The following is a 25,638-nucleotide window of genomic DNA, read 5'->3' as shown; positions in this document are numbered from 1 at the left end:
TGATGTTTCTAATATAATACACAAAATGTATTCATTGTTGAAAAGGAGACAAAATATTCACCTAAAGTGTCAGGTGAAATTACATAAGACCTGTAATCAATAGGAATATCATGTAAACATTGGGAATCTTGCGTAATTAGATAATTTTTAAGTAAATTATCTTATAGTTCAAAAAATTAAATAACGTTTTGAATTTGTATGATTTAAATCAATCTTTGGTCATAATTTCAATTTTATTTTGTAAATTAAGTGTTTTACATAGACTATTTATAAGAATAATTGTAATATGTATGAAAAAAGTGTGTAATATGCTTTGTATGATTTTAAAACATCGTTAATACTGAAGGATGTTCCAGAGACGGTGCAAGATTAGTGGAGCTGAAGTGTAATCTAACATCTTATCCCACGAGCTTTGTAAATAAATGTCTTTTGTCTACCTCTTTCTAGAAATAATATTTTAAGAAGACAATGTTATATAAAATTTGATATTTTTGCTCTTTGAGTTTGAACCAGTGAGAACAGTTTTTACACGTAAATATAGCTATAGCATTTAAATAAGTCAACCGAACGAAACGCACATTTAACAAATGCATCATGAACACCAAATAAACGTTTTTACTTTTTATACGTAAAAATGTAAAACATAAATACGTTTAACTTTATTTATTGACCAAACGGAAAAAATAAATAAGGGGTACACTTTTTGAAATAAAGTCTTCATATGTGGTCTTACATAATATAACATGTATATTGATGACAATTATGAGGTCGCTTAGTACAAAATTCTTTACAAATTTAAAATTTTAAGCTAATTATATTTTCTAGCATTTAAAAATACTTAAAACAAAATAGAAAGTAATAAATAGAAAAACGTCTTAAATAAATTATGAAGATTAATTTTCTTAGTTCTAAAAACATTTTACATCTTCACCGTAGAGATGCAGTCAATACATTTATGGAATAAGATTATTACGTGTGCAGTATGCTTCCTAGCAATGTGTAAAGCATACACGAAATAGTGTGTAAAATGTATCAGACCTAGCTTAATTTCATCAATACATTTTCTTCAAATAATTATAAAAACATAATAGTATATTTTAAATATATTTCTTTTAAATAGTGTATATTTTTGTGTATTCTATCATTTTTAGCACAATGACATTGTCTAAAAATTGTGCATATTATTCATTGTTGTAATTGTGTAACACAAAAAGAAAGGATAACTAAGGATTTTCTTGGAAAATGGGGCCTTTAATTAATACATGGTATGGACGTTTAACGAAAATGAATTGTTTCATTAACATTATTACCAAAGTGTTAGATGTATCGCAAAGGAGAATTTTCCTGAATTTGTTCAAGGAACTTGAATTTATACTTTTCAAAAAAGAGTTTTACAACATGAAATGAAATTAAATGAAAAATGAATTAAAAATTATTTATTTAAACAGGCAAAGTTAGGGCCAAATGACCCTTTTATTACACTTAACCTGCATACACAATTATAAATATGACGAATACATATTATAACATATTATAATGGAGTATGCGATTGTACCGTAGAGTAGAATGAAGCACATAAATTCAGTGTTAGGTATTACAATTATATGTTTTACAAGTGGTTAACTAACCAAACTGGAAAATCCGCAGTCTAATGCAGACTGGTTGGTTCTTCAAGTTTAAATGAGGAAACACAGGTGTTGAATTAAATTTTAACTGTCTGTAAAACTTCAATTTAACCAGAATAGTAAAACCTGTGTTACTTTGTTTGCAGGAAACTCATTGGATGGTTTTTATTATAACATATTTATACTTAGAGCTATATTTTTTTAATGTATTGTGGTTATGTAAAATTTTATCTATTTCAAAAACATGCAAAGGTTTTTATCGTGATACGGTTTACAATACAGCTTTTTAGAAAATTACCTTAAAGCAACCTATAAATAAAGTCGAATTTGTATGTGTAAATATATTAATTGACTATCGAAACCACTATGAAAGTCACAAGGTCGCGTTGATATGCTGTTATAATTGTTATGAATTGTTACATTTGTCTAATGTAACGTATGATATGCTAATCATTACATTTTACTCATAAGGTTAATTCATTGTTTCTTAGGTAATAAGTGTTTTTAAATATTGCTATATACTCTACCAAATACTGATATTTATGTGTTATTGGAAAATATATTAGGAGATTTGAGCATGATAGAGTATTGTTAAACACAATATCGATAGTAATATAATTTTTTAGAACGTCGTGCAGCTTTAGAATAAGTAGAGCAAGGATGTAATATAATAAAAATATTATAATATATAAAATATATTATAATATATAAAATATTATAATATATTATAATATATAAAAATATTATATTATATTATTATAAGGATGCGATATAATAAAAACATGCTTTTTTGTTGACAGCTAGTTTATCAAACAATAATTTCACAGTTGTTTGATATTCGTTGTTTATGAAATACTTCACGAACTTAAATAATCACCATTATATAGCGAAAATCACTAAAAAGAAAAATATTCGTTTATATGAATCTATATCACGTAGCATGATAATTTAACATCTCTATTCAAAGTATTTTTCATTCGTTTCTGTACTGCAAAAGTAATATATTTTGATTAAGTTTTGGTTTTGTTAGTGCGTGAACAAGAAGTTTAGTCTTTCAGTTCTCCAGCCTTGTTGCAATTACAAGTTTATACTTAAGACATTGAAAACTTCTGATGTCGCCTCCTATATCCCACTAACACAAATATATTTGTTGAAACTTCAGTTAGACAATAGATTTGCTATTTTGAAAACCTATTTTTGTAAACCCTTTAGACCGGATTCATAGAACTTATTCATTAATTCATATATAAAGCAAGGCCAAATCACAAAATAAAAATCATACAAAAAATATATAATGAGATTTAAAAAAAATTCAATAACCTACTTTAAACCATAAAAAATTTTCACATATCAACTTTTTTCAATTTAACCTAAGCCTAACACATCTGAACTGCGAAAAAATTATCAAAATATTAATTTACGATACAATTTTCAATGTATTAATCATTTTCGATACAATTTTAAAAATTTAAATAAATAAAGGTAGAAATGTTATATGAAATAATTAGAGCAACATTTGTTATCAATAGGATCAATACTTTAGTACGATCAACTGTTTTCATAACATTTTGTTTCATTCCCTAATTTAGACAACAAAAATAAATTTAAAACAAAATGTGTTGGCAATCAAAACATTATATATGCTATAATTGTTGACCTCATAAGCGAATTAAACCCAGCCAATGAATGTCCTATTTATTTATTTTTGATACGAAAAAGGATGGGAAGTTGATATGAAGGGTAGCTATTTTTCACCTACACCAAATGTTATATGTAATAATAGGTAAAGGCTTTACTCAAATAAATCTTCTTTTACTATCTGAACACACTATTATATTGTAATATATTTGATTCCATTAGCCAAAATATAAAACCTAAAAAAATATTTGCAAAGTAAATGATACGCTATGAATGTTTTTTTTTTTTCACAAGGGTTATCAATATATTTATCTCAATGTTTAGATAGGTAGAGTTTTTAAATATTGCTCTTTTCGATTTGGTTTGAATTTTACTGTTGTCTGTTGGTGATGGTGAGTTGACGTTGTTTAAAGGTTTATTTCGGACATTTTCCATCACGATGATAAAAAACAATACACAACGTTTCGGGATCTGGAATCTGATCCCGTCCTCAGGTGAACATAAATTAACTAACACATTATAACTAACAGTACACAAACGCCCAACCCAAGTTAAAATACACTACAGAGAGTAGTAGTCGAAATTTACAGTGCATATTATTTACTGCTACTCTCTGTAGTGTATTCCAACTTGGGTTGAGCGTTTGTGTATTGTTAGTTGTAATGTGTTAGTTAAGTGTTTACTTACCTGTGCACGGGATCAGATATCAGATCCCGAAACGTTGTGTATTGTTTTTTACCGTTGTGATGGAAAATGTTGGCACACCTTTTCGATTTTGTTTTTGTGTTGAAAATGTTTATATATTTTAGCTATCTACACATATAGTTCTATGATTCAGTTTATGAATATTGTATTATTTTATTACACTTGTAAAACGATATTCAGGGTGGTATTTAAAAATTATATTTATCCAAACACTGTGGTTTTATCACACACAAGTTCCCTCATTCGAAGAGTTTTCGAAACTTTTGCATTTATAAGTGTAATGCTTGTTCTTAACTACTCTACATCAGAACTTCACACATTCTGGGTTAATGTTAGAACAACATGTGAAATGAAAGTTCTAAAGAAAACACATTACAAAAATGTGTTAAACTTTATAACTAAACTTCCAGTCTTATGCTAAATAAGTATCTGCAAACAATACTTAATTCAGGAGTTTTTCTCTTTAGTAACCTGAGGGTACCTGAGTACCTGAGGGCTCAGCAGTAACTGGAATCCAATGGAGTATATATTACGTAAAATTTTTTGGTAATTTATTACGAGTTTGCGTAACTCATTACCATAGTTCAAATTAACTGTTCCTTAGGCAAAATTTACTTCTCAGTTAGTTTTAAGTTTTTATCTCAATTGTTATGTGTCATATGAATTATTGAATTGCTTTTTCTTTTCAGTACATAACAAAGGGGGTTTTTATTAACCTTCATAGATCTATGGGTATTATTGCTTTACCTATGCAACTGCGATGAGTTTCCGTTTTCTAGATACCTTCCAACACCAGGATAAATAAAAGTTGTATTATACATTTACATTTCTCAATCTTGAAAATTGGCAATTTCACTTTAAGACAAAAATTATTATTGACAAGAGGAATATGCAGCAGATTTGCAGAGTATGTGTTTTTTAGAAGTTTAGTGTTATTTATACTTTTGAATTACATAAAATCTAATTTTAAAACACTGCTTTTCATTGTATACAATATTTTAACAATACATTAATAAATATGGATTTTAGATAAATCTTTCTCACAACGATGTGTGAATTTATTACAGATTAAAGAATCGAATGTAACAAAATATGCCTTCCAAAGGAAAAGGGATACCTAAGAGTTACAGCTTTAGATGGAAATTAACCAATTGGTGATGTCAATATAAAAAAGATAAAAAGTTGGTGATTAATTAGATTTGAACTTGCGTTTCCAGAGCTGAAAACCTGTGCTTTCCCCACCATATCAAGCGTTAGATAGTTTTTCTAGCTTCCCACTAGTCATATATAATACAACAAATCAGTTATGGCACAATTATATGGCAAATTAATACATTTAGTTTTACAATTAAAGTTACTACAATTATTACATTCCATACTGTAACATATTGTTTGCAATGTGAGTTGTTGTATTAATGTATAAATCCATCGAGCTGTAAATGTTCCCAAGTAATAATCCACCAGTCTTATCCCTGGCAAGGCCTTAACTTTATGACGGCCATTTGAGATAACGCCAGCATCTTGCGTTATACTTCATCCTATAAACATTGTTTGACAAACACGAAAATTCTCAATAAGTTTTTTATAGCTTATACTACGCGCACAGAAAAAAGTACTTCATCTAAAAAGAAATCACCATATTTAAACGAAGATGGATATGTCAAAATCCAACCAGATAAAAGTTATGATCTCCTAAATTTTATGTAAGATTTTAGTAGATATTCTACCATTTCTCAACGTAAATTATAAGTGATTATGCTTTATTATTTGATGGGGTTTACTTGCGAATAATAAATGGTTAGACTGACTAAAGTAATAGGTTCTATTAGGTATTTTGATAAACATGAGTCGTTCTTATGTACGTGCTTAGTAAGAAATATGCACGTTTGAAAGTATGAAACCAATTTACTATTTAACAAGTATCTTGTAGCTACAGAAAATTGTAAAAATATTTTCACTAATTATTAAATTAAAATAAAGATCATTATAAAAAAACTATCTTTATATGCGTCCCTGTTCGTAGTAGTGTATATGCGTATTTCGGAAAATATGTCCAATCAAATGTCAGATCGTTATCAAAGACGCCATGTCTCTAGGTAAATAGAATAAAAGGTCAGGCTTTAGCTTCTGCCTACTATCCTAAAATATCTTTTAACCAGATGGTTAATCTATAAAACTCGGTTAAGTTTTCGGCTTATTAGATATCAGTTTTGCAGTTTGTGTGTAAAATGTGGTATTTTGAAGAGGTATACAGAGTTTTAACTACAATAACTACAATTACAATAGATACATTACTTTTACCATTGACTTTATATCTCTACCTTTTACCCATTGAGTAGTACAGTTAGTTCTACTCATGAAAATATTGCATTATTCCTATCCTGTGAAATGTATTGATAAGCATTAAGTCAGCATTCAACATATATACTTAGTTTAATAAAATACTGTATATTTGTTGAATGAATTAGAGATAAAAAAATTATGGATAAATGATTTTTTAAAGAAACCTTTGCAAGAAACTAAAAATATGGAAAGCAAAGCAGGGTTGGTTTTCGTATTACCTTTTTATGTTTTAACGGACATCGGGTTTAAATATCGTTTAAAATTAAAATTTACTTTTTATTTGTTATCTAAAACTGATTACAGAGTATAAATACTTTTCATTAGGTTATTTAGAAGAATAGTCATACACACACTGATACGGTCAAAGTCAAAATCCAAGTATCAAACCAAACAGGAATAAAGTTTTTTGGTTCATACTAAATCGAAAAATGTTTTGACTATTATTTAACGCAAGAATACAAGAATATGTTTCCAATAACACCAAATGGTAATGATGGATTGGTGGTGATGTAAAAAAAATGTCCTTAACATCTAGGATTGATAACACTCGATTGTGTTTATTTTAAAGAATGAAACTTTCAAGTAACTGGTTAAAATATTGTGTCAGAGCTCAGTAAGTATCAACATTTTTTTCTTACATAAGCTTCGTTTTATCCTCTATGTAAATTACCACCACAAACAGTAGCGTGCAGACTAAGCACACCAGATAGGTCGTGTTGCTTAGCATTATCCTGGTTGTATATTCAATGCTCACCTCCTAGGTTTGGGTGTATTAAAGTAGTATTCTTAAAGTTGTGTTATGAATAATGTTTAAGTAATAGTTTTTTTTTTTTTTTTTTTTTTTTTTTTGTAAAACAAATACGAAATATTCAATATAATGTAGTTATACAGAATTTTTACAAACATTTAATATTTTAATGCATGGTATTATTTTATTATTTTTATTTTATGGGAAGCTCGTGTAGTTTATGTTGAATATAAGTGTAGAGAAGAAAAGCAAAAACTTTTTATATCCACTAAGACCAATACCCCATATTTAGAAAACTCAACCACTTTTGACAAATTAGTGACTATTTAACATTTGATTATTAAAGACAAGTCTAATTACAATGTCCTAAGCAAAAGAGTAGATAGAAAATTTATAAATTATTTCTACATTTTATTGATTTCATTTTGAGTGTACAAGTATTTCCTCTTATTAACTAGCTATTCGACAAATAACCCACTTCGTTGTAATAGAGTATTTTGTTTTTTTTTTGTATTTTTCTTATTAAACTTGACTGTTAAAATTAAAATATAATATTTCTTTTTAGGTATCTACTCTAAAATAAAAATAAAAACAAAATATCCACACATTGGAAAATTTTTGGAAACTCCTTAAACATTTAAGCTAATAAATGACTGAACGAAATAAAACTTGATTGTAACAAAACAGAATCCAATAGTGGCAATAAATTAAATCTCGTGGTAACGTTAGCGTACTCGGGGTGTCTCTAAAGAATACAACAGGTTGTTAACTTTTGGGTTGGGGTTCAATAGCAACAATACGATATAGAACACTGTTCTGTTTTTGTAAGAGTTAAAAGTTTAACACCATACCAATATGTTTTTACCTTATCGTCATAAAAATGAGCGTACGTCATTGGCAAAGTACCAGAAACATATATTCTATGAAATTACCACAAATTCTATACATTTTCTAAAACTTTTAGGCAAAGTGTAAATGGATTGATAATAATAGAAATGCATGAACTTTATTGTGTACAAAATATTTGACATTTTGTAAAATATCTACAGCTGTGTGAGGCACGGTTAAATGTATTTAACCGTGCACATTATTTTATCCTTCCAAAAAACTTGTGCGAGCTCCTGATTACATCTATGTAAAAAAGAAAAGAACGACTTTAATACTTTGAAATGATTCTACTTTGTTTACTGTTTTACCTTCAGAACCTATAGAACATAGCCATGATCAATTATCGGTTTATTTTCAGCCTTTTATTAGTGCCTCTTATAAATGGTTAAAGCCCCACGAACTCGTTAGAAAGCTTGTTATCCGTTGTAGACACTGAAAATTGTTTGCATGTTTCCTAACCTAAGTAAAACAGTTTAAAAGAAATAAATACAATGTAATGAATAGGTTTACATACCTTATAATCCGACAAATAGCTGAATCATCACACATTGTTTTTTACATGTTTCAGCTTGTAGCCGCCATTGACAAAATATTGCAGCTGGATGAAGAAATCCTTGTCATTGTTTACTTACAAACCTACACATACATACACTACAGTGCAAGCACGGGACGAAGACATTTATGGAAACGAATAAAATACTCTAGAGAGCTTTTAATTTAGATTTTTTAATTCCCTATCAAAAAAATACCAAGTTCAAAAACATCGAATAAGAAATAGCTGAAATATTACGATTTTCTGTTGTAAAATGGGGCAAACCTGACTAGCTTTTGCCTTATTTCAGCCCATTTTACGACTAAAAATCGTAATATTTCAGCTTGTCTATGGACATATTTTAATGAAATTTTTTTAAATTCATACTAAGCTATCAATATATCAATTAAACCCCCCCCCCCATTTTATTTCCTGTAGCAGCGAACCAAATTACTAATTAAAATTAATGGCATTATCATTAAAAAGGAAATAAATCTGACAATTTTAAGGGAATAATTAAGTATAATTCCAGCCAGTTAGATGGAAATTCACTTAGTTTGCAGGTTTGCTTTGGCGGGGGTATTTTTTATTCGCTTTCGTAAATTTCTTCGTCCAGTCCGTGTATGTGTGTAAATTTATGACTAAAAAATGAAAAGGATTTATTCATCTAACTGAATTTCTTAGGCAATGGTAGATACAAGCTGAAACATGTAAACAACACTGTTTCATAAATAAGCTGTTTTTTTTTCGGATTATAAGGTATGTAAACCTATTCATCACAATGAGTATAAAAGCTCAGGAGCGGAAATGAATAAAAAAAATATATTTTGTCGTTTAACAAATTAAAGGTACTTACTCACCGGTAAGGGAAGTAAATAAGAGGAAACTATCTCAAATTGGCAAACTCTTCAAGTATCTGAAATCACACAAAACAAATCGTTAAGCCTATACTTCTTTCTCTAAAACACATATTTCTTTCTCAAATGTTTATAAAGAAAAAAATCATAAAACGTACTGCTATTGTAATGTAAGAAACTTCATAAGCAATACATTAAATACCAAGCAATAATACTTAGTGTGCAACTGTCTAGTAAATTATACTGTTAAAATTCTGCAAAGACATACTTACGTTATAAAATGTACATCTTTTAAAAGTTAGTTATATTTTGTACAAATAACCGGTAATTTTAATACATTCTTATTCAAATGTATAACTTCTTTTGGTTCACTTGGTAAAAAAAATGAAATTATTTTTTCAAACTATCATTGTTTTAGGAGCTGAGATGGTTTTTTTAAAATCTTTACCATGTGTTTACAGATTGAAGCAATGAAGATTGGCCATACAACTGGATAATGACCCAACTCGCCTGGCCTGGGTATGATTAGTCGACACGCCATAGTAATCTGTGATGGTAATTTACATAGAGTATTAAACCTCAAACTTGGAAAGGAACATTTTGATAGTGTAATACATAAATAAAAAATGGGACCCTTTATTTAGCATGGCTTTCCTCCAAGATGTTTTTGTTATAACGTATCATTTGGATAAACTGTAGTTTTTTTTTACATAGATCCAGAAATAATGTCTGAAAGATTTAATTATTCATTCAACCTACTTATAGATTACCAGGAAAGTCCAACAACCCATTAGCTTTCTAAAGGATAATCAGTCTTAAAAATGTCTTAATTATATTAAATTTGTTTTGAAAATTATGTAAAAATATAGTCTGAGAAAATAGCACCATTTTATTTTACTATTTTGTAACAAAATCAGAAATTTATTTACGAAACCGTCAGAATATGAACCGATACTGATTGGAGTAGAGATACTGATTGGGGTGATTATAGAACCTGCACAACGTATATAATAATGGGTGAATTCATATTAGCTTAGATAGATTTAGAACATAAATTTCCTTTGACTCATCAGGGTTATATTGCACTGAATAGCAGTTATATTGCACTGAAAGGTTATAATTGGTATTGGGTTTTAGTTTTTCCATAATTTTAAACTATTAGTAACGGCATGCCTACACTTTTTATAAAACAGATCAACCATGTTTAAGAGTGCTGGAGTCCAAGTCATGGACCGAGATACTTGGTGAGATGGATAAATAAGTTCAGAATATATAATAAAATATTTTATTATCCAAAGAATTGCATCAACCATATTTTTATTCAGAACGATTTCTATATTAATTGGGGTTTAAACAGGTTAGAGAAGCAATCGATCTAAACATCAAAGCTCCATGTTTCTCATTAGTTTCTCCCGTCTATTGAGTGTTTTGTGTATAAACATATCCTGTTAAACAGACACTCATTATGCATTTATTATAGATTTTACATTATGAATTTCTGTACGTCGAATGTCTACTTTTTGGTGCTGCTCAGTCCATTGAAATTGCCTTACATATTGTACTTCAATAAGTACAATTAGGTCTGAACTCTCGTTTAGGCTTGATTCTCTAGATCGTCGAAGAACTAACTACTTCGGTAAACTTATATCGATATTGGAATATGTCTTTCTAGATTCCTACCTTATTGAGATATACATATTGTAATGTTTCTTGCGATATACACCATCGTCATTTTTCACGTTGTTTTTAAGGAATCAGTCCAATTCCTGGTCTTTTTACCAGGCTACCTAGCTTTGACCTTTCTGCTAGATAGCGATGCAATCAAGGCTAAATGACTTCTTGGTCAGCATTGTACTTTCCGACAATCAAGGCACCACTGATAGCCCGATGAATAACGACATTTGGTCACTGTAACAACCTCACTTTATATTGAACCTCCAAATTTCTGATTTGAAGGTGAGCACTTTAACCACTCAGCTACCCAAAACATCTTGAGATTTTCTACTGATATATTCAGATTAAAAGTAGCCTTTCTTGAAAAGTTCAAATATTAAATTCAGTTCAAGTGCTCTGTATCAATAAGATAAACTAATTTGAATAACATAATCTAATTTATTTATGATAAAATCTGATCTTGAGGTTGAACAACTAGAGTATTCATAGCCCAGTTAATCTGAGTCATGACTATGTATTTATATTGTTTTTTTAATGTACAGTCGGCATAATGCAAGTGATATTGATCGAACACATATTCTGCCACTGTAATCTGACACGTATCCTACGTAATTACAGAATTTATTACATCAACGAAATTTATGGTTAATCGACAAACAATCGTGGTAGCTATAGTGCATTGGTGTTAGTTTTGTGCAAATTCCTAGAATGACATTGAGTACATTTCGATGAAAATAACAAATTTACATCATAAAACTCTTTGGCTGTTTTAAATTTTACAAAGAAACTTAATATCCTTCTAATTTTGTGTTGTGCAAAATGTTGATAGTACAATTTCTAATAATATTATTTTGAGGAACACTTTTATATTGGTGGATAATTTGACAGTATGTATCTATAATATTGATTATTTATGTCGAGCACATTCTTACCATGTATTTATATTAAAGGTTTTCATACAAAAATATTTTGTTTTTTTTTATGGTGTGCGGGAGGGATTTTTTTAACGCTAATTGTAATCTATCGGCTGAAACTCTAGCTTTGTCTTCAAAACTCGATATTTTGATTTTACATTTATTATTGATATCCCACTTCAAGCCTACTTTTGCACAAATGATGACTGGGTCAAGAGGTTATCCTCCTACGGTTCAATTGATCATTTTAATATTTAAGGCAGCACTCTAACCACTGTTATACCCGGTAAGCCATTGATACTAAAGGGAGTCTAAAAGGTTAACTGATTTTCGGGGGGGGGGGCTATTTTTATAAACTACCATAATTTACCTTACCTTAATTTGCCTTGCCTTACCCGTACAACTCAAGATGCAAACAGAAAAAGTGTCTACTTAATTTCCTAATTGTCTCAACTTTTAGTGGTGAGAAATCGTCTTTGAAAAAAAAGAAATCGTCGTAAATTATAAAAATAAGCATTCTAGTTTTGTGTATTTTATACTTCAAATAGGTAACACAATCCGAATTTCCGGAGATAAGAGTTTTAGGTAAACATTGAAAAATATTTTGTCCATTAAAATCCAAACCAAATACAATTTTTGGACAAATATAACCATGAAAATAACTTAAATTGTTTTTATTTACACTTTTTAATAGGAAACCCCGTTTTTTATGGAAATGAAGTTTTTTTAATAGAAAACATGTTTTATTTATGAAAAGACAGACATAATAGCCGCATAATCCTATACGTACAGTACTAAGTTGTACAGATAACTTAGTTTACATTTAATATCGGCCTGTTATCCCTTTTAGTCACGATCAGTAGCTTTAGCATTTTAAATGCCAAGAATATGATCCTATTGATATAAATAATTAGTGTTAATTAAACCACCATCTAGGAATTCCGGCGAGAAATTTCCTTTGAAACCCAGAGGTAGCTTACTTTCTGCGGAGGCTTGTTATGCGTTTAACAATATTTAACAAACAATTATTGTTTTTAATAACTATTTTGTTTACGTTATATTATAAAAAAATATGTGTGATTTAATTCAAACCCCTAACGAAACGCCAATATCAAATCTTATTTCATAATAAATTTCATTATATAAACATATTTCAAAAATAAAAAATGGAATTAAACTCTCTTCAACCATGTACAGGTTTCAAATCAACAAACCAAAAGCTATAAGGTTTTACATTTGATTTAATATTAAATGTTTAACCTTTATGACCATCCACCTTTAGTTTTGTAAAAATAAATTCTATGTTTTCATAACTAAATTCATAACTAAAATTAAAAAATGGATGAAAATATGTAAGTTGTGTGGCATTATGTATTACAACAAGGCAATGTACGTACATATTTTATCATTGTCTTATGTAACGGTAGTAATGTTTTAAAATATAATATTTTATTTAAAGATAGAGTAACCAGAACTCTCAATCATGTTTAATATCAGGGTAAACGGAAAGTGTGTTCATTACGCTTCACTTATCAAAGACGTCTTCTTCGATAATGACCTGTCATTTTATTTGATCTATTTTATTTATTGCTCATTTGGTTAACAAGGTTCGTCATTAATTACATATTTTTATTTTTATGTTATTTAAGTAATCATTTATTTATAGTTTTTAAAACATTTTTACAAAATTCAACGATGTAGCTCAAGCAGTTTAGGAGCTATGCATGTTTTTTGTAAAAATCACATACATACAGATATACTGATAACGGAATCATGTTATGTTACATTTTAAAACGTTTTTATTAGCTCACTTTCTTATCCGATACAAATTTTGCAATCAATTTTATACTAACTTCAGAGTTATACTAATATAACCCGATGTGCTAGAGACTTGAAACTTGAAACATAGCTCACAAATGGATGACAATGCAATATTATATCATTTAATGTTTATACTTCTCTCAGGCTACGCCCCATGGGCTTGTTTTTATTATCTCGCTTTCTTACAAATTTTGATATAAATTTTAATCCAAGTTCCTGATGAGCTAGGGACTTGGAACTTAAAAAATAGCTCACAAATGGATGACAATGCAATATTGTGTAATTTAATTTTCATATTTCCCTTGGGCTACGCCCCATGGGCTTCCGAATTTTCCAGGTTTACATTTTTAAATAATGTAAATATATCAATTAATTTAAGTCAGCTTTAAATACTTAAATTTGACAGTAAGAAGAGCAGAGGTTAAGAGGTACAGGTTCTGCTCCCGAGATATTCTAAAATATAAAACAAGCATTTTAAAGTAAAGATAAAGCAACTGATTACATATGATAATGTTTCAGTTATGTATTAACAGGACATATAAAATAGATTTAACATATTTCCACATTAAAGACTGAAAATTAGAAAATCATTTTAAATAAAAATACTTTTTAAAAATGCAACGTTTTTAAACGCATTAAAAAGTATAAAATAATTCATTAATATGTTGAGAGAATAAATAGTTGTAAGATTTAAAACGCAATAGATCATAACAGTTCAATAGGTGAAGTTAATTGTAAATTAGCATGTGCCCCACGATGAATCTGAAATGAACGTTAAATCTTACAAGTATTTATCCTCTCAATATATTTATAAATAGTTTTATTCTTTTTATTGCGTTTGAAAATGTGGAATTTTAAAAATTTTATTTTTTTACATAAATTATTTTGTATCTATTAACATGCTGAAAAAAGTGACTAAGTTTCTTCATATGGTTGCAGGACACCCTGTATAGTGATAAATGTTTCACTTTGGTCATAATGGTTCATAAGGGTGTTAAAAAGCATTATCGTGTAACGTAATTGTTATTGCGTGACAATACATTATAAATATTTGATTACAACAAGGTCTGTACTCGTTAATCAATTTTATCAATTAAAACGAACCTTTATAGTTTGACATTGAGTAATTTGACCATCATAGCCGGACATGATATCGTCATTTACACTTGACGTTGATTACATAACCATAGACTAACTTTTGTGAAGGCGTTCATAGCTTATGTGAAAATTTAAAACGACAATTATTGATAAATAACAATTATACCAGCTTTAATCGCTATAATTCTGGATTATTTAAATTCAGTGATTACCTAATAAATCCCTAGACAATGGGGTTTCATGAAATTGTCAGTATCAAAAAGATTTCTAAGGTCTTAAGAAATATTATAGTTTTTTATATAATTGTAAAAATTATATTTTGACTATGTATATACTAAATAAATGTCGACATACTTTTTTACCAATATGAAAAATACATCCATATATTATTTGCAGTGACCTATTTTAGTGGGACAAACGTTCTGCTATTGTAATCTGACTGGCATTCCACGCAAATCAAGAATTTATTGCATTCCAGTAATGAATGGTTCGTTTATCAACAACAGCAGTATCCATAGTAACAGTAGTGATGTTTGTGTCATGTTCCATCCCTAGAATTTATAGGAAAATTACGTATAACAATGCGAGTTATGTATCCGGCTGGTTGTGCTAGTGGCCGCATGCTAAATTATAACAGGAAATTTAAAATGTTAAAATATTTGGTTCCAAATTCCACTAAAACCACTGAATAGACCAAAAATTGATTCTTTTAAGGATTGCAATCCCTACACAATGCTTATTATAATTATGTACGATTTAATCAAGTTGCCGGTACTTCTTTCTATTTTTTACTTTAATTCTGTTACATTGGACCAATCTTCTATTTATTCCTATATTTAATGGTATTTACATTTAACTAATCATGGAATAAATAAGTGTTAAGAGGCCTATAACTCCATTATAAATTTATAAAATTAATTGTATCAAAAGTAACCAAACTGTACCAATGACTTTTATTTAGAACCTGTAGACTACCAAGCAATGCGTACCAAGCAATATTTGTAACATCATTAACATGTTTGACATTTACAGCACGATTTAATTGGGATAAACTTAACAATATTAACGACGCTAGGCACGAGCCTTGGATTGTTTATTTGATTACCATTACCGGTACCAGTGCTAAATAAATCGTTAGCCAATACGACCTTCACGATTCATTAATAAAGAACCAAAACTAACCCATATTATAATGCCACATTATTGAACCAATATCACTTTAATATTGTTAGTTTTGTGAAAAGCTCGTCTAAAACCTCAACCCAAATGTGATTTTGCAGACCATTATCCACCTAGTTGACGCATCAAGTGTTTTAAACACAAACATACAATAAAGTTTAAAATCACAATTTTCATTGAAAAATAATACGAAAAATAGTAACCTACTACCTACTAGCCGACAAGTCAACTACACAGCATTGTATATATTTATTTCTGTAATTTTAAACACTCTTTTGTGCTCACCATTTATTTGAGAATTTTGTTTGAACGAAGAAAATAAAAAAAAGTTGTTAATAACATTAAATACAAACAGCAATTCTAAATACTTGTAATAATCTTTTAAAACTTAAAATCTACGTCAGTCTAGTCAATGAGGCCAAATAAGGATTTAATGCCAGTTTTAAGGAAAAAATTAGTACAGAAATTTATGCTTTTCTTATGTGCAGTGCTAAAGGTTATCAAAACATGTGTTTAGCTCCCTTAGTCCATTTTTTACAACCAAATACTTACTAATCCGTAGCTCTTAAAACTTAATAAGAAACATTAAAAACAACCAATATTAACTTATGTTAAAATGGCACATACAAAATATACCCTGCAGTAAAGAAGAAAGAGACAGCTTAATCAGCGTTTTGTAGATAAATAAAGTAGGCGTAACGAACGAGAACGCCTCCAAATTGCCTCACTTGTTCGTAAATCTTATCTAATAGTAAGCTTGTTGGAATTTCACGTCAAGAGTGACATTCTTTAAGCAGCTTCTACATTTTGAAATAGTAAATTTACAGGGTGAATTTCTTAAGGTGCCATCAAATCAATTAAACTGGATTTCATACATCTATTTCATATACAGGGTTAGTAAAAAGTGCGGAGACCCCCTGTTTTACTGCATTGATATAGTGACCTCTAGCTTGCGTTGTTGGTTTTCTTTTACGAGGGCCTTCAAAATGAGGGGTCACTCGATGGGTCTTTGTGTTTGAAATTTTTGAGTTTCCCCCAAAATCTCCCATAACTTCTTAACTTTTCCCGACTGTTTGCAGTGATATATGGCATTGTTACAACTCGCAAGAAGAACCGAGAAATGATTAAACTGGAAATGATTGGTTTTTATCAAGAGTACCATATTATTTATTGAAACAGATAAAACAAACGCACCAGACCAAACGTGTACACTCGACACACATAGGGTAATAGCTAGAGTTGTGGGCAATACTATAGTTATTGGCACTTTTTTCAAAGGATACCTAAACACAAAAATTGGTGGAAGAGGGGAGTTAGTTTCTGTAATGCCCATATGAGTTCTTTGTACTTCAGCACTGGAGTGTGTTACTCCAGAGGCCATGCTAACTTGCACAGAATGTTTTTTTTTTTTTTAAGATAACCAGATTTTAATTGAATATTTACATTTTCTTAAGAATATTACAATGATTTAAAGACCTATTTATTGTTTTCTGCTCAAACAGAATGTATAAATATGTTTTCATAAATATAACTAATACTATATATTTTGTTAATACAACCCTTAATTCCCAGTACATCCTCCCTCATGTAAAGAAACTCAGAAATTAAAAAAGGTATTACAAAGTAGCTGCGGTAGATTTTTCCAAAGCTTACGGTTAATGTGACAATAACTGTAGAATTTACCATACAAAGGACACATATTTCTGTCCATCCGTCGTACTCAGCGTCTAAACATAGAGTGATAATATTTTCTGAGACAATCTTAAAATAATTATTGGAATCAAAATAATACTTTTAGCATGAGGATCGATCTATTTTTTAAGTTTTATTTTCATTATAGAGTGTTTACCTACTACAAATCAACTGACAACCAACTAAAAAAGGAGGCCTCAAAGAAAATTCGTCATCTAAAAACTTGAAGATGCTAAATTTCATTAAACTTAATTTATACGAAGTTGTTGCCCATTCATTTGCTACTTAATGCACTCAATAGTACAGTAAAAGTTGAATGGTAGTTAAATACGCGAAAAGAAAACCAAACAAACATAGACTTAGGTCCATACTTATAATTTAACTCGTTGCTTTTATTTGAAGCCTTAAACTAGGAAAGTAGCTTCAGGGTTTTACCCTACTACCGCAGGAATGTTAAATACAAAGGAAAATAGCTTGAGAGCGATGGGTACAGTGAGATTAAGTCGTTATTGCAAATCGAAAGAAAGTTCGTGAAATGGGCCAAATATATTGGTGTTAATCATTATATAGTTTTATAACATGAACTGATATAGATTGTCAAACCATATTGATGAAGCTCGTAAAATTATATATGTGATATCTTTGAGGTAGTGATAAAGATTTTCACATCAGGCTGTCACAGTTGTTTTCAGTGATTGATTTCCAGTTTTAGATGTTAATTGTGTTAAGTCCTTAGCCAAAGCATAGTGTCAAAAAATATAAAATGATGTTATTTTTGTATTTTTCTTTCTTCCTATGAACGTTGCCTACTTGCTTAAAAATTTAAATGCAAAACAGAGAGTTGTCATAAAATTATCACTAAATTATAATTTTATTTAATAAATATTTCCCACTAAAGAAGTTTATAATGTATACTCTTGAGCAATACATCAATGTAAGGATACGTACAATGCGTACAATGCATTATAGAAGTTTTCAAATGGAGGATATTTATCTTACTTTGTAAAAGACATTTATCACAACTCTACTGCCTTCGTATGCTAAAACAAATTAGATACAATATCTGGAAATTTCCGTTTTCACCGTCATAGTTGTTTCTCCCTTACATGCTGGGTTTAAGGGTGAATCCCAATTTAAAAAATACATATGTCATGGATATCATCAATAGTTTATTTTTATTTCTAATATTAGGGAAGAAAAAACTGACGCAAAGTATATTCCAAGACTTTTTAATTGTATACAAACAAAATGTACGTAAGCAGTCCTTCAGCTTGAAACAAAAGAAAAATAATTATCTCCGTCAGCAAACAAAGCACTGCAGCAGACTAAATGTAGCCGACTTGTAGATTTGTCTTTGTAACTCTATTTTGTATATTGAACTGTTAGTTTTCTTTTAATATGTAGGGTAAAAAGTTTATGCAAAGGTTATAATATTTTTACTTTATTTATGATTCTAAGGTAAGCTATACTTCATAATCGTTCCAAATTCTAATTAGGAGAATTAGTTTTTTTGTTTCTTTTTTGTTTTACAGACTTATGGTGTAACGTTTTTAGGGTTATTAAGATAATGTGATTAGACAATCAATCAGTCTATGTTCTATGATTTTTTATGATAGTTAAACATTTGTTAAGTATTTGTTTTTTGTGAATTCACAAATATACTCACGTATGTCATAATCAAAAGTAATAATATTTATTTGAAAATTACGTCTTAATTAATGAGCTGTTTGGCATAATAAAAGATAAAATTACTTACATAATTTCTATCAGACAACTCAAAAACAATCTGTTCATTTAGGACATGTTTAGAAGTTAAATACCTTTGTCAATTTAGGTACTTAAGATATGGTCATAAACCCAATTGGTTCATATAAAGTATTATAATTCCTTAACTTAAAAGAGCATAAGCTATCAATTACTTTTAACAGCTATAACTTATTATTTTATTTTGTTAACTTAATTTTAGTTTATGAGTTGAGAAACAGACATTACAACGGAGCGTAGACTCAGCGGTCAAGACGTAGGTTGCTGAATATTTAATGAAAGAGAACAAAACAAGTAACGAGACTAAACTTTCTTTGGAGGGACGCCATTGTACTCTTAGCTTGGGCTAATATAAATTTAACGTTTCTAAATTTTCTTATCGATTTACCAGAAATCATTGTCTTAAACTGGATATTGGTGTGTATAAATTTAGAGTATTTTGCTACTTTGCAATATACTTAGATGTTTGTTCTAGCTATATTATCGTGACTTCCTCATATTCAGATTTATCTTTCATCTTTGATTCCCTATAACATTGTACACAAATTACTTGTTAACAGATTCAAAACAATCAACGTACATTAATGAGGCGATTCACTGCAGACCAAATAAACACATGCACGCACCGCAATCCTGGTTCTATTAATGATCAGTTGGTGTGGTAAAATATGTTTATTTGTCAACGCTTTTGTGCCATTGTTATTATTATGCTTACTAATTTTTCTTGGATTTAAAAGAATTATCTAACTATTTGCTTCTTTGAAAATCCCTATTCTTGAAATTGTACTAAGGCTAGTCAAATTTAAACCAAGTGATTTTATACCATACTTTCAAAAAGTCACATTATAAAAATTTGGTTAAAAGCAAATCACTAAAAAATATAAATTTTTATTCGATACTAAAGTATTTTAAACCACTTTAAAAAAATCAATAAACAATTTTCAATTTATCTCGGGTAAAAAAAGAGTTAATATTAATTAAATATGCAACTATAATAATTCAATATTATTATTTACTAGCTGTTACCTACGGGCTTCAACCCGTTTGACCTCATAAGTATTAACAAAACTATGGATTTGTTAAGTTAAGCTGAAAAAAAAAACAGAATACAGTAAGACGGACAGATATTCACACCTGATTTAATAAGGATATAATTGAAAGAATAACATACAAATAAGTACAGCTAAGGTATTTTTAACATTAGGTTTATGGAAAGTTGCCTTTAAAAAGGAATTTCAACCTTAAAGGGCATTTTATGAAATAATGGATAGTTTTCTGTAGGTTTCTTGTCATGACGAACATTTTAAGTTTATGGTTTATGGGGGTGTGACTTGTAGTTTTCTCAAAAAATCATGGGTACTTTGAGGTTTATATATGGATTTTCGTTGGCGTCCACCACACACACGCAAAGTGTATTGTTGTTTATTATAAAATGATGTCGGTATAATAATTACAATTCGTCATAAAATATACTTAATATCACAATTTACATTAAATAATGTTTAAAATATGTTGAACATAATTTTCTAATGTTGATAATTTTAATACCAAGCAAAATGTAACCGTCACACTAATTTATAAACCTAAATGTCAATAATATTCGTTAAAATAATCTTTAAATGTTATTTAATATATAAATTAAATGGTGGTTTACACCATGCAAAACGTAGCCATAAATAAAAACTATCTTGATAGTGTGTATTCCTTTAGATTCCATTCCAAATTATACAGAATAATGTGTCTTTGTTGCTATATTGTGAAGCGTCCTCAAGTTTCCTACTGAATAATTGAGAACTCAACTCACTCGGTCTGAGCTCCTTACCTCGTCCCAAGACAGCATTTAAGCTTCTTACAACAGAAATTGAACATTGCAAGGAATTGGCAGAGTGTGAAATTTATGCTCATTTGCTGTGATCGCAAATAAATTTATATCGGTAATGGTCTGAAAAACAAACTGTTAAATCAATTTAATGACTTACGAGATTGTCCTAAATAAAACTTTTAATATGTTTTACGGTGTTTAAGGTCTTCAAAGTACTTTGTTCCAGACTTTGTTTAAGGATCAGTTTTGGTGATGTTGTTTTATGGGGTTTTTGGTTGGAGTGGGTTTATGGGTTTTCTTACTAATCTTGTTATAATTTAGGTAATTCCTCGCCTGAAGACGGGAACAGATTTCAGAGCCCAAAACCTGGTGAAAACCTGTTTCTTTTTACTTATCGTAATGGAAAACGTCTCCGGCAATCCTTCAAAAAGTTTTCTAGAAAAATTGAAACCCGTTAAGTTATGTTAATGTTTTAAAAAAGATTAAATTCATCACAAATAAGAAATATTATATCGTTGTACATGGTGGTGAGCCAGGGAAGTGAAACGTCCATTGGTCACGCTTATAATTATTTCGTTTTTATGTTTTCCTATTGTATTTTATTTTATGGTCTTTTAAAGGGAATGTATTGAGGTAGTTCTTACTGATTGAGTACATGAAATAATATAGTGCTTTATTAATTACAACCCATTACTAGCTAACAATATTAGATATCACGCATTATTTGATAATATTTTAAACTCATAATAGACACTTTCTGTAACATACCGTTACTAGCCTAATATTTATATGTTTAATTAAAGTTACAAGTGGCTATAGTCATTGAGACAGCATTTTTCTCAAAAACTTAGTTACTAAAAATATATTTCTATGATTTTAAATAAAACTTATAATATATTTATTTTAAATAACCATTAAATCCAAGGAACTGTTCTATTATTAAAAGTAATTAAAGCTACCTAGAATATTGTCAATCAGTTCTACGATTATTTAATCCAGGGTTTTAGAGAAGAACTAAAACATAGATTAAATAAACATTAGCAAATGAGTGACCAATCAAGTAAATCCTTTTCCGCTTGATTTCCATTTCCGGGATTAGGACAAAGGATTACAAATAACATTATTTTGTTTTACCATAGTATTCTAAAACACATTTAAGTTGGGCTGTTCCCTAATAAAGAAAACAAATATTTAGATCTAGGACCATTTCTTTACATGCAATACTATAGTTTTCAGTTATTTAAATGAAAAAAATATTATAATTATCCAAACCAAATAAATATTTTGCAAACCTTCAAGCAAAAACATCAGTCAAATAGGTATAGTTGATGTAGGAAACAAGAATAAAAACAAGATCACATTGATTTTGGTTCAAAAGGTTGTAGTAGATTATTTACTATTCATAGTTAAGTTTGTGAAGAGTTATATAGTTTTTGTAAGACCTTTACTTATTTAAACATCTTCTTCTGAGTCAGCTCAAAAGTGAGTTGCTAGACTATTTATCTATTTGGTGGTTTTTATTTAGCTGAATAATAAACTGAATATTTTTACGTCTCATGCTAACTAGTTTAAGCTGTTAAGTAAAGACTTTATGTGCTGGTTATATTTGATTGACACACAAATAAGTTTTTAAATATGCTAATGTATAACTTTAGGTCTGCAGACTGAAGTTGAGTATTATTGTATTTTGTAATAGTTTTGGTTAATATAGAGCATTTGACTATGTGTTTACTTAATTTTGAATCAACGTAGTATTATAAAATTACAATGTTTCTAATAATAATAATTACTATTATAATTATATTATAATCGTTTTAAATATATTTTTTTACAGAAGGATTTCATCATTTAAAAATTATTTTCATACATATGGGTTTATTGGTGCTTAGTGTATATTTAATTCACGATACCTATCGTGAAAAGCAATTATAAAATTAGGTTTGATGTTACCCAAACGTACACCTCTTAGACTAGCTAGTACACAAATAAGGAATTAGATAAAATAATAAAAGAGTTTCTGGCAGAAAAAGAATTGAAATGCTTCCAGTCGCTGAGGTGTGAAAAGGGCTTAACCACTTGAAAATATTCAAACAACTGAAGTACTTCACAGCGAATTAAATTAAAAGAAAGCCAATTAGTTGGTAAGACTGTCAATTGCTACAGTGCTACTGTTATTTTTGAGCAGATTTTCAGAGAGGTAAATATAATTAATTATACGTAATATATATATTGTAAATGTAGGCTAACAAGTAATTATCATTCTGTTGGTAAAGTGTAACATAATTGTTTGGTTATTAATAGATTTTTTGTGGTAACAATTTTTCATTTGTCCTGTGATAAAGTGATTAATTATAAAAGTTAGGTCATTTTCTGTGTTATTAACCGAACAATTATACCTAAATAAGATTCTTACCATGAAGATATTGGATTTTGTTTAAGAATTTCACCTTCACGTCAAATTATACCAAATCAATGTTGCAACCTAAGTTTGAAAACTTCTAGTCTACTTTTAATCTAAATTAGATTTTCATCATGCCAAATGATATTGAACACATCAACGAGTACACTACCGAAAGGTTTTATGAGTTTATAATAAAATTCTTTAAGAAGTATATGATTGTTTGGTTGGTTATTACATTCATTTATATTAAAAATGCTAAATGTTTCCTGAATTTAACTGAACGTTTATTCAAACTAACATTTATAAATCATTTGTGAACAGATCAAACAGTAAAATTTAAATGATTTTGTTGGAAATAACAATGTTACATTTTGTTTAGTAATATTTTCGATATCTATATAAATAAAATTAGAGTTTTGTCTGTACATTGCTTAGAATAATGAACTTTTTGGTTATTTTTACATTTCATAGGTCAGAGAAACCGAATCAAACCTTATCTCAATTTCTGTCTGTCTGTCTGTCTGTCTGTCTGTCTGTCTATCTGTCATTCTCTTGGTAACGCTAAAATACGCACTTTATTACAACTACTCCTCAATAACTATAGCACTGTCCCGCCTGAAACTTATTTTCCAAATACTATACATATATGCGATGGTTTTAGACGTATTTCATCGAATATGAGACAGTTAGATATTTAACAGTAAACCCTTGAAAATCAAGTTTTTGTCGATTTTTGACGTGGAATTTCTGGAAGCCCATGTTAACCTTATGAGAAATGAAATTATTGAATCTTAACAGCTGTTTCAATTAAACAAGTTGGTTCTGTTCTGTGATGTTCAATAGCATTAAAGTTACAAGGATTACCAACAGGGTGCAGCACTAGCACTATTATTTCTTTTACATTTATGACAACAGCTAATTTGCAACCTGGAGGCGAGTGAGCGTAGCGAACGAGCTAACCTGAAGGCAAGTGAGCGTAGCGAACGAGCTAACCTGAAGGAAAGTGAGCGCAGCGAACGAGCTCCAACATACAGGTGAGTGAGCGTAGCGAACGAACTTCAACCAGGACGTGATTGAGCCATGCAAACGAGATCAGATAGTAAAAATAAAAGTAAGCCTACCGTTATAGGATCGACCGGCAGACACAGAGGTAATTTAACCTTTTATTGATTGTCATACCGATCCGGAACAACAAAAAACAACATAAAATGAAGCTATGTATAATAGTTTGGCCAGCATATCTTAAAATATGCAAACCAACTGCTGTTCGTTATATAAGAAGGTTTCAACTGAATATTATAAGATCCCCGTGCGTAGAACGGGTACACAGCTAGTTACCATATATTATTATAGTATTAGCTTGGAATTTTATATATTTAAGGGCCAAAGTGCAGTATAACAGTATAAGAAATAGTGATAAATAATGTTTGGATAACACAAACTAAAATACCAAAAGTTACATTTTTTGGTATTTTAGTTTAAGTGTTATCTAAATGGTGGTGTTAATCAAATAAATCATAACTGCATCATTAATGTAGGTAATTTGTATATATTCTCGAAACTATTTAAACCTTTGTCGTTTGCCCTTTAAGAACGAGTTATCTAATTTCCACAGTTCCTGGAAAGCCTTGTTACTGGTTGTTCCAAGTTTCTATTGAATATATTGGCAAACTTCTCCCAACACCTTCTTGATCACGTTCACACGAATATTCATTGTTGAATAAGTTAGCTTCAGTTTGGGCATTGATTCGTGTTTAAGTATTTTAAGAATTCATATTTAATGAACATGTGATAAACGCATTCTTATTGATACTTCACTAAGTTACTGCATTTTTCATTCGTTGACCTAATAACAAATGCGTTTTAAAACTACTAAACATAATAATACCGTAATTATAATGTTGGTGTTGTAATATCATGATTGAAACTAATGATAC

At 29.2% G+C, this 25,638-nt stretch overlaps 1 protein-coding gene across 3 annotated transcripts in view; it reads right to left on the bottom strand.

The window, feature by feature from the left end:
* The window catches only part of LOC128983242 (acid sphingomyelinase-like phosphodiesterase 3b), a 69,477-nt gene that overhangs the window by 29,846 nt on the left and 13,993 nt on the right, over window positions 1-25,638 (bottom strand). The window contains exon 2 of one of the 3 annotated variants that reach the window (XM_054402474.1): window positions 9,340-9,395. The exons of 1 other annotated variant lie outside the window; for it this stretch is intronic. The gene's annotated coding sequence lies outside the window, so the exon portion shown is untranslated. Of the gene's footprint in view, window positions 1-9,335; window positions 9,396-25,638 lie in introns of those variants that run through there. One more of the 3 variants, XM_054402476.1, reaches the window with a different exon arrangement.

Source organism: Macrosteles quadrilineatus, unplaced genomic scaffold, assembly GCF_028750875.1.
Source record: "Macrosteles quadrilineatus isolate MER2022 unplaced genomic scaffold, UCM_ALF_1.0 Scaffold_1__1_contigs__length_201487025, whole genome shotgun sequence".
In the NCBI taxonomy this organism is placed as follows: Eukaryota; Metazoa; Arthropoda; class Insecta; order Hemiptera; family Cicadellidae; genus Macrosteles; species Macrosteles quadrilineatus.
This window is presented reverse-complemented; position numbering and strand designations above follow the sequence as displayed.